General features: G+C 41.8%; 1 protein-coding gene across 12 annotated transcripts in view; it reads left to right on the plus strand.

Annotated features, from left to right (window-relative positions):
- The window catches only part of FOXP1 (forkhead box P1), a 601,823-nt gene that overhangs the window by 558,086 nt on the left and 32,920 nt on the right, over positions 1-10,817 (plus strand). The window lies entirely within an intron of this gene.

Consider the following 10,817-nt stretch of genomic DNA (forward strand, 5'->3'; position numbering starts at 1 on the left):
TTCTCTCTTCTCCTTTGAACTCTCTGGTTATCTTTTGTTAAAAGTCCCCTAAGTTGCTAATATTGTTAACCTGGAGTTAGGAAGACAAGCGGAAGCTGGGGAGAGAGAGAGAACAAATGTGCATGGAGAGAGCTGTGGATGTGAGCGAGCCTGGGCGCTCATCAGGGATGTTTCCCAGGATTGAAGCAGAAACCGTGTGGATCGATCCCTCGTGTTTCATTGCCTTCTCTCTCCACATGGAGCACAATGGAGAGATCACTGCACACATTTTAAACATACACACTGACGCATGTATATAATCTCGTATTTGGAAATCCATTGGGTCATACTGAATGTATTTTATGACTAGAGAAAATAAACTTCTGCCAATTTTCCTGTGGATCACAGTTGTGAGCAACAGGGCATTTTTTATTTATTTATTATTATTTTTTATTTATTTATTTATTTATTTTTAGCTGAGCTGTCCTGCAACCTGTTGGCAGCTCAGCGGCTGCTCAGCTCGGGCAGGGACTCGAACCGCTGTTGCTCAGAGCTCGAACTCTTGAGCGAGCTCTTAACCAACTGAGCCACTCAGCCAGCCCGCAACAGGGCATTTTTAATGTGGGTTCCACTTCCTGGTGTAACTTGTTTATAAAACAACATATTTTAACAATAATTTCAGTCTTGGTACAATTAATAGGAAATTAGCTTCTAAAAGTAAAACTTGGGTCAGAAATGGAGTTTATTAAATATACAATTGCAAAAGCCTGACCCTGCAAACCCCATTTATGCAACCGAGTTCCGAAATGCATGTGGCTGCTTTGTGACTCACCGTGGCTTCTTCCTCTGCCGGTTCACTGCAGGCAAGAGGTTAGCCGAATAGGGGAATTAAAACAAGGTTGTATGTTATATTGTTACCAGCCATGGAAAAGCCTGTTTTGTATGCAAGACGGCACTACTGAGATATATGGAGAGCCCTAGGCTAAGTACAGAAGATAATTACATTTGGAATTTTACTGAGTTAAGTCATTTACAGCTTCAAACAGTTGCTGAGAAAAATCAGCCAAAACACACTTAAACTTTTTGTTGTGACTTTTCGGGATAGAAAGGATTTTTTTTTTAATTAGTTATCATCTTATATGACAAATTACATTTTTTTAGTAAGAATGTCTCAAAAGTTATTTTCTTTAGCTAGTTACTATCTTTTCATTCAGAGTATAGTATGAACTTATTAGAATAGTAGGATATTTATACAGGCAAAGGGTGCATCATAAAATCCCCACATTTTTATGTAAGTCTTTGGAAACATCTTTAAATTTTGCATGTTGGGAAGGAAAAAAGTAGTGTTATTTATCTCCCAAAATTCACTTATATTGAAGTATAGTAAACCCTGGAAAAATTGGATTCAACTGAACAAACTTGATGTCTATTGCTATGTGAATGTACATGTATTAGTGGTAGTGTTTATAAAGTAATACAAGTTCCTGCATTTATTCATTGATAAAAGTAAATTCTTAATGATTAGCTAGAATAAATTATTTACTAGAGGTGTTGTCATGGTTTATTCAGGTAGGCATTCCAGACTGCAAATTTGAGTGTGGGGCTGCTAATTACTCAGGAACTGGCTATTTTATTTATTATTCCTCACTCTTCACAAAGAGCAGGCAGGAAAGAGAGAGCAGTTAGGCCATTCAAGTGGTTGTCTCCATTCAAGCAAGTGGATGTGACCTGGGAGTGGTCCAAACTGATATGAGGAATCTTTGATTATTTGTAGATTTCCCTTCATCTTACAGTTTCAAATCAAACTGAAAACAGGCTTTTCAACTTGTGATAGAAATCCAAGAAGATCATCCGGCCAAAAGTTACTATGTGGTAGTTACCTGTGATGGCCCAAATAATGTTTTTGCTTGAGAGTGTTTTAATGAGAGAAGGGACAGGCTGATCCTTAAGGGTTCCGTTTCTTCACAGCTTGAGAGAATTGGTGGAGTGTTGAAATAGTGCTTGTTGAAAGCAGGGTTGACAAACTACAGACCATGGACCAAATCCCATGAGCCAAGAAAACTTTTTACATTTTGAATAGTTGGGGAAATAAAAAAAAAGAATAAATGATATGAAATTCAGGTTTCATTGCCCATATATAAGGTTGTATTGGAACACAGCCACACCCATTCATTGACGAATTATCTGTGGCTGGTTTTGCATTATAACAGAAAAGTTGAGGAATTGTTCGAGTCCTCGTCACTTGCAAGGCTGGAAATATTTACTGTCTGGCTGGTCCTTGCAGAAGTTTGCCAGGCAGTCTCTGGTCAGCAAAAACAAAAACCTCATCACATTATTAGCAACTGTTCCCTGTTGTTCCCAGCTACTTGAAAGTCTGCTCACATATCCATACCTTTTCCCTCTTCGCCTCGGCACATAAAATGAGTCTGGTCCCCACATGGGTCAGGTTTCCTCCATAGCAGCTTCACACAGTAAGTACCTGCCAGTCTTCAGGGTCATGAAAAGCTGGCTGAGGGAAGGCTATGCATTCATTCATGCATCCATTCATCTACTCATTCATTTAGCATACATTACCTGGAGCCTATTACACAGTAGGAACCTTGGAGTACTAAGGAGTACAAGAGTGAGTGAGACACATAGGGCTGCCCTCCTGGTTCTTACATTCCAGAGACAAAATAGACGCTAAGGAAGTAATTTTCCATTGGCACTGCCCATCAGTTGAGTAGTGCTAGCTGACACTGGAAACACGTTCCAAAGAGTTTCAGTTGTAGGCAGGGCCCAAACCAAAACAGATCTTATCTATTAATTATTATTCAATCAGATGAAATACAGAAGAAATGTCAACAGTTTTTAGTATTTGAAGAACCCTTGCCCTGCAGTAGAGTTAAGAGAAACTCTTATCAGGGATTGGATTGAGGGTCTGCACTGCAGACCCAGCACATTGGGACACTTTGGGGCAGGGTGCAGTCACACTCCAGCCAGTCTCATTCTCGGCCTCCTGCTTCTCTGATATTCCCTATTTCCATGTTTGTGCTGTTACATTGGCCATTTTGTGCACCCATGTCTGGAAATGTACTTTTTCATTACCTAACAGTCATTGTACCCATGGAACCTGAGGTATTGGGTGAATCGGATCCAGGCAGCAGCAGGAATACTTTGCAGAGGGGATCTTATGCCCACACAGTCTTCCTGTGTGTTTCCCATTGGCATCGCCCCCTTCTCTTGGCTGCAGACTGGTGCATCACTTCACCTAGAGGGACCAATGCCCAGGGCTTGACGGACCCAACGGCCACTGCTTTTTCCCTCAGAGAAAGCATTCCCCAGTCCAGGAAATACCTGAACCTCAAGTACCTCTAAGAAGATTACAAAATTACCATTTATTAACTGGAATCTGAAAACCGTTTGTACCACATAGCACTATAGGGAAGAGTGATCCAGGTTGAACAACTCCCGAAGGGTGATGGTCACGCTAGAGGAGGGGACGTTTCTTCTGCCACCCAGACTCACAGGGCTTCTCTCTGCAGAGTAGTCCTTAGGGCTCTGCTGTTTACACCTTGAGAGAGGTCACACGGGTGCCCCCATTGTGAAAACAAACCCAGTAAGCTCAAGGTGGACCTTGCAGTCAAGACCAGCCAAGGTTTGGTATGTCTGCCCTAGAGAATCATCGTGAAAGGATCCCACAGGAGAATTCGGGAGGGCCGGCAGTTGGCCTCAGACGTGATCAGCACTGGTGAAAGCCACTCGTGTTCTGTGTACCTTTCCAGCCCCTGGAATCTAAACACTAGAAACCTCAATTCTGACACAAAACAAACCCCTTATATTTCTTTTTTTTTTAATTATTTTTTATTATGAAATACACATTTTTTAGAATTAGTTTCAGCTGTACAACACAGTGCAATAGTTATACTTTTTACCCCTTGAAGTGACAACCCCCCCTCCCCCTATATTTCTTAACCTGTAGTCAAACCTCCCTAAAGAATCGGATGCAGTTTTTTCTTTTGTTAGTCACCATTGTTTTAGCCTTAGGGGATAGTGGCTAGAGATGTTTCCATTGCGGTGCTGCCTGTACAACAGTACCCTGGAATCAAATGGAATAGCCTGTAAGGTTGTCATGGTGGGAGTTCAGGCAGCCAGGGACAGATCAAGGCTATGGGTTATGGGGTTTGACTTAGACTTGTCTAACCGGTGCTGTGCGTGATGCATCTGTGTTGTTTTGATTTTTGTTTTGTCAAAATATATAATGCATGTTTTCTTAGCACTGGACGCCTTATGTAGAGCTTATTAACAGAAAGGTTGGTTCATTCAGTTCTCATGTTACACCCTGTGATGTGTCTTGCTGAGCTGGAAGACGAATCAGAAAGACAGCATTGTGGGCATTCAGAGCCTTTTTGAATGTTTCATACTGCGTTTCATTATTACAAAGACAGGTGCAATTTTTTCCCATGTTTTGTCAATGAACTAGACAGAGGATTAACCCCAGCTTTTACCTGGAAGCCCAACATGAGAAACCTGAGAAGTGTGAGGTGTTTACACTGTACACTCAGGCACATACCATGAGACAGGTGGACATCGTAGAAATCATTTGGGTCAAGGATATGGCTTTTGAGGTCAGGAAATCTATTTGAAGATTTCATCTGTTAGATGTTGTCTTTTGACAGATTGCTCTGGATGATACCCAGTCATGGAAATGAGTTAGAACTAGAGAGGAAAAAAACTCCAATAATCAATATGCACGATCTTATATAGGTCATGAAATGCAGAGCTCCCTAGGGGCAGGGACATAGGAACTGGAAATAAATGGGGAAGAAAGGTTACCCACCCCAAATGCCCTTGGCCAGGATTGTAAGGAAGCACTTGAACCTGCCTTGATTGTTGAGTACCTACTGGGTACCAGACCTGGGGTTTAAATTCATACTAACCCAGTTACCTGGACTCACTGAGGTGTGGGACACGCCTACGACTTACCTCAACCATCAAACTATGGATAAGATACCATAAAAGGTATCTCAATGGCTGGAACAGAATTCTGTTTTGGGAAAAGAGAAAACCATCCAATTTAACAGACAACAGGAAAAAAAAGTCTTCTGACGGACTTAACCTCTCTTAGAAAGCTGAGACGTTCCAGATGTACATATATTTTTCTGGCCACATACACTCTGTTGGTTTTAATCTGTTCTGTGACAATATGACCTTGCTCATTTGTCAGCAGTCCTTTGGTGTATGAAGATGGGTTTTGAATGAAAGAAAAAAGAGGCCCTGGAGATTTCGGCATTTCATTGTGACCGCAGCTTAGCATGTGTCAGGGGACAGGGCTCAGGACAGGCTTCCTTGACCCCTGAACCTGTAGACCCTTTAAAGTGAATATTGAAAGCAGTTAAGGGGAAAAGGAGCCAGCCAATTTGATGGGATGGTCTGGTCTGCCTGGCCTGGGAAGCGGGTGGGGGTGGAAGGGTGTGGACCTTTTCATCTTTGACAGTTTGATTCCATTCCCTCACTGTTCATCAAGCACCTATTGTACTCAAAGTACTGTATGCAGATAAGTAAGGTGGCCTCTTCCTTCCTGTAATGTGCAACCTGGAAGAGAGAGTAAGACGAGTGCTTCTCTAAATGCAGACCAGGCAGAATGGGGACGAGGCACTGTGGTGGTGACCCGGAAAGGGCATCGATCTGCAAGGACCTTCCAGGCTAAGGGAACCACTTAGGTTTTACCTGATTGTAGGCTGAGGGTGGATGGTGGAAGAATCCATTGTTTTTTAAATTCACCTGCCTGTTTAACAGGAAGTGGGGTGATCAAACATGGCAGTTGCTTACCTGGAACTGAGGGACTCCTGGGACTTGGGATTTTCAGTTTCAAAACTGGGATGAGTTGGTCACCCGACTGATCAGTTTGAATCCCCTGGCTGTGGAAGAGACCTACCAAATGGTTCATGTTCTACTTGTAATTATTTCATAAAGGAGCTTGAAAACCATTTGACTGGATACTTATTGAGCTCCTACTGTATGCCCAGGCACTGTTGGTACTTCATACCCTCAATTTCATTGAATCCTCACTACCCCTCTGAATACATTCTACCCTATTTCCTCAATCCTAAGATTTGCTTTTTTAAAAAAAATTCTAACATTTTGAAATAAGTATGTATTTCACACTTAGTGAGCATGTTTAATGTAATATTTCTTATTATTTGAAAAGGCATTACTGTGGATGGTGATCTGAGCAATGATTGGCCTCTTAGAATCAGATAAATCATTTTCAGTGCCATCCCCCCCACACACACACCCATTTTGCAGATGAAGACATGGAGGTTTAGAAGGTCTAATTAATTTGTTCAAAGCCAATGGCAAATAATGGACAGCGCCCAGGATTCCAGCCCAGCCTTTGGAACCATGCTGCTTTTATGTCAGTGTTGATTGTACTCAGAGCCATCATGGCCCCATGGGGTTCTGTGCATGCGCCCAGGAGTTGCAGATCACTGAGTTTAAGACGTGGCTTGTGGGGCCACTCTCTTGTCTGCCTCACGGAGCTCTCCCCTGAGCACGCTGTGGCAGCAGGGCAAGGCCAGAGCTTAGGGACGCTGAGATCACTCCAATACTTTCTGAATCATCTGTACCAGGAACTGTAAACTCTAAGAAAATGTCAGCAGGGGGGAAAATGCACAAGCTTCAGTAGCAGATGGAGACATTAAGCCTAACACTAATCAATTACAGGTGATTATTCTGCTATTAGCGGTACTTTTTGCAATCACACCAGCTTCCTGGACTTTCCCAGGTATGTTATCTGTAATGTGGCCCCATGTGTACCTTTCTCACCCCATTCAAGGCAATACTCAGGACAGTTCCTCTCTGCAGGGGCCTGACAGCCTCCTGCCTCTCTCTGAATAAGCTCGGAGAATGCCAGTGAAAGAGAGGTCCCGATAGCATCATAGCTTCATGTTGCCACTGCTTTGTGACCAGAGCCAAGAAAAAGAAGAGGGAGTCTCTGGGTCTGTCACTTCCACGTCCCTCTTTGAAAACCAAGACACTTAGTTTTCATAATTTAAAATCGTGCCTGACTCTGGGAGCATTAGAATTCCTAGACTATGACTGAGTATTAGTGTGCGTCTGCTTTAAATGTCAAGAGATTCTTTAATAACAACATGTAAGAAATGTAAAGATGGTGACAGAACACAATAAAAATTGGGGAGTTCTTCACTTGGGGTAAAACGAGCCATGGGTTGTCTACCACCTGAAAGCTGTAGTTGGTGTATAAGAAATCATTTAAAAGTTTCACTGGTGCCGAGTTTTAAAGGCATGTGAATGACCATAGTTTGATAAAATGGTTTGGAAATAATTATTTCATAAATACTCAGTGTGGTAGAAGATTTCATTTCTACCCCTTCCAGTCACTGCATTTTTCTTCTTTCCTCTTGCTTTTCTTCTTTCGTCCTTTGGAAACCTGTGTAACCAGGGACACACTGCCTCGGGCACTTGTTTGGATCATGGCTGTGTACGAAACTACTAAGGGAACCTGGGTAGCCATGCTGTAAGGCTCACGCGGTCCATGGGTGGACTCAGCCTCATTGAACTTGGACCCTTGGGGGCTTTATTAAAACCACCTGCTCCCATGTCCCCTGACCCCCTTGGAGTGCTGGGCTCAGCTAGTTTAGGTAGGACCCCAGACAGCTAAACGAAGGCTCATCATTTTATGGGAATAATTCAGACTTGCCAAGTCATGAATTGGGTGCCTGCTGCAACTGCCTACATGCGAGTGTATCCCACGCCTCCTGTGGAGTGTCTGCATCAGAAGCTCAGTGTAGGGGCAGGAGGGACACAAGTCTATGTTTCCAGTTAGGGTCCCAGGCACGTCTGTGATCACACCAGTGTGCAAAAGTCGGACCACACATCATATAACCGGGATTCTAGCTTTTGGGGGGTTTTTGTGTGTTTTTGTTTTTTGCCCGTTCCAGATCTATGATCTCAAGTAAGTTCACCCTGTGAGTCTCAGTTTCCCAACTATAAAATACGAGAATAGGATGAGAGGACCTGAACTAGCCACACACGTCTTTGCTTCTGTGAAATCAAATAAGTTCTTTGGCTCCTCCTTCTTGACTGTCCTCAATAATTCTAGTATTTTTACACATCCAAAGTTCTTCATTTATTTCAGAAGAATTTTTTCTCACAAGTGAGAACCACCAAATTGGGCTTAAAATGATTAGTCCTCCTGACAGTATATAAAATGATTATGTTAAATGAACCCCAAACCATGTTCCCTTTCCTCTGCTAAAAGAATGAGTTTAATCTCCTTGTTTTTTATCTTTGAAGACATTGACTGGAGCTCCTTGCCGGAGGCATTTATCAGTAGGTCGGAGCAGACACTTGTTCCGGTCTCACACAGCCTGGGCTATCAAAACCTAATTCAAGGCCATGGTTAATAGAAGAGGGGATAACCTACATCAGCCAAGGGGAGAGGGGAAAGCATTTGCCTAGAATGAGGGGAGGATACAGTGAGAACCAAGGAGATTAAGCCATCAGAAATGGACTTCGTCTTTCCTGTGCTTTCTGCTCCATTCCTTAAAACATCAAAATTCTCTCCCCAGTTAGGCCAACTGCAAACGCCACTGAACCCGTTATGTTGATCCACATTCCAAACTTATACTCAGCCAGTAAACGTCTGCATAGAGCACACTGATTGACTTTTCCTTAAAAAGAAAAAAGAAAAAAAAAAGCATTTTTTGTTGAGCATTCATGAAGAGTAGGCTCTATGCTAGGCTTATGTGCAATAATTTATTTAATCCTCAGAACAACCCTTCAAAGTTCAGAGATTGTTGTTCCATATTTAGAAAGAGAGCGAAAGACTTAGAAAGGTTACATAACATGCCCAGAGCCGCACAGCCGGAATGTGAACCCAGCAGAATCTGGTTGTTGTGCCCACGCCCTTTACCCATTTTCACTGTGCTGTCACGCCACGAAATTGGTGAGGAACTTGCTAATTTAAACAAACCCTGCACAGGCAGCTCGCCTTCCTGCGCGTGGCCTGTTGCCATTCCTTTTATGTCGACATTCTCCTGTACCCACCAGGAGAGCTTTCAGAGAATATTCTCTTCTGATAGCACAACATAAAACATTTTTAACATTTGCCAATCAAATTTTTAGTTAACCTTTGGACTGAATGTCTCATCCTCCTTTTCCTTTCCTTTCATGGGATTCAGTTTATGAGGGAATGCTGGAATATGCTTGCTAATATTAAATGTTTGTATTCTTATAATAATGAACGGTTGCCGTGAAAATTGATGGGTGTGGTGAGTACATGGAATGATGGCATAAAAGCAGTAAAGAATCTGAAAGCTTTTCGAAGGACCAGTGTGTGTTATAAATGCAAGACTGTAGACAGAGGATGTGGTTTCAATACGTGTAAATGCTTCGCCTTTTTGCCTAAAAAAACAGTGAATTTGGCCAGGTGTTTTTTTTTTCCCCCTGTAATTGTTAAAAACAGTTTGTGTTAGAGCTATAATTGATGATAAAAATCCACAGTTCATTTACATGCTAGTTTGTGCTAATCAAACAAAAACAGAAACTTGGATTTTTGCCTTTTTCTGTAACCTCGCCCATCTTTAATAAGTAAAGCAGCACTAGGGTTGTGGAGTTGAGGTTGGGGCATAATAAGGAACCTGGATCATTCTCAAAATGGACAATGAAGTCTAAGTAATATTCTGGAAAAATCAAACGTTCCCAGTAGTAGTGACCTCCAGGGTTTGGGGCGTGGCTGTGTATACAAATCCAGGGTTGTTTGCAGTCTGGTGTTACTACCTTACCCTGGTAGACATTTGGTTGGAATATAAAGGTGAGGATTCCTTTTGGTGCTGAGAATTTGGATTTCCTTCTACTTTGGTCTTTGTAATTACTATATCAGCAATGTGTACTCCAAAATGAAGTCACAATTAATATTCATCAGACTCTTCAGTAATCATTATTTCTCACCCCTTAATATGTAGTGTTCACTATGGCAGACTACTCCTTGTTTCTAAAAAGAGTGACATATATACCTGAATTCCTTCTGCCCCATGATAATTTTCAAACAAAATATTTTTTTTAATTAGAATGTTTTAATTTTAACATCTAAAACTTAGAACACTTACATAAAAAACAAATAACTGGAGAAAAATGACATTGCTAACATTTTAATTGTTCTAACCGAGCCACTTTGGGAAACTACATTCCTTTAGCATTATGTTGTGTGTTCAGAGCATCTTTTAGTTTGGCTGTTCAATAACTTACTGAAGAACAGAGAATGAATAACATAAAGTGGCTCCTAATATGGTATCATTTTCATTTCCTGTTTGTTGAAAGATAAATGCTAACGCTGTAAGGCTTTTTTTTTCCCCCCTCTTAATTTATTCCTCCCTGAACCACAAGGGAATAAAAAGAAAAAAGAAAAATCCAGTGTGATCTGACTGGAGACTGAGTCATCATTTAGGATAAGCAGAGAGCTTTTTTTCTCTCGCTTTTGTACCCTTTCCCTTTCCTCTGCTTTCCCCCAGTTCCTGAAACACTTTTCTCCCTTAGAAACACCTCTAATTGAAAAGTCTTAGTTGATTTTTATTTTGGAATAATTTTATACTTACAAAAATAATTGATGTTTGAAAGATTTAAGCTTAATTTTGTGACAAAAGGAATGAGTCCCTCCCTCCCCAGTTCTGACATTCTCCCTCTCTTCCTTGCCCTCCTCCTCCTCCTCCCCCTCCCCTTCTTCTACTTCTACTTCTACTTCTTCTCCTTCTCCTTCTCCTTCTCCTTCTCCTTCTCCTTCTCCTTCTCCTTCTCCTTCTCCCTCTCCCTCTCCCTCTCCCTCTCTCTCTCTCTCT

This window comes from Hipposideros armiger, unplaced genomic scaffold, assembly GCF_001890085.2.
Source record: "Hipposideros armiger isolate ML-2016 unplaced genomic scaffold, ASM189008v1 scaffold_158, whole genome shotgun sequence".
Classification (NCBI taxonomy): Eukaryota; Metazoa; Chordata; class Mammalia; order Chiroptera; family Hipposideridae; genus Hipposideros; species Hipposideros armiger.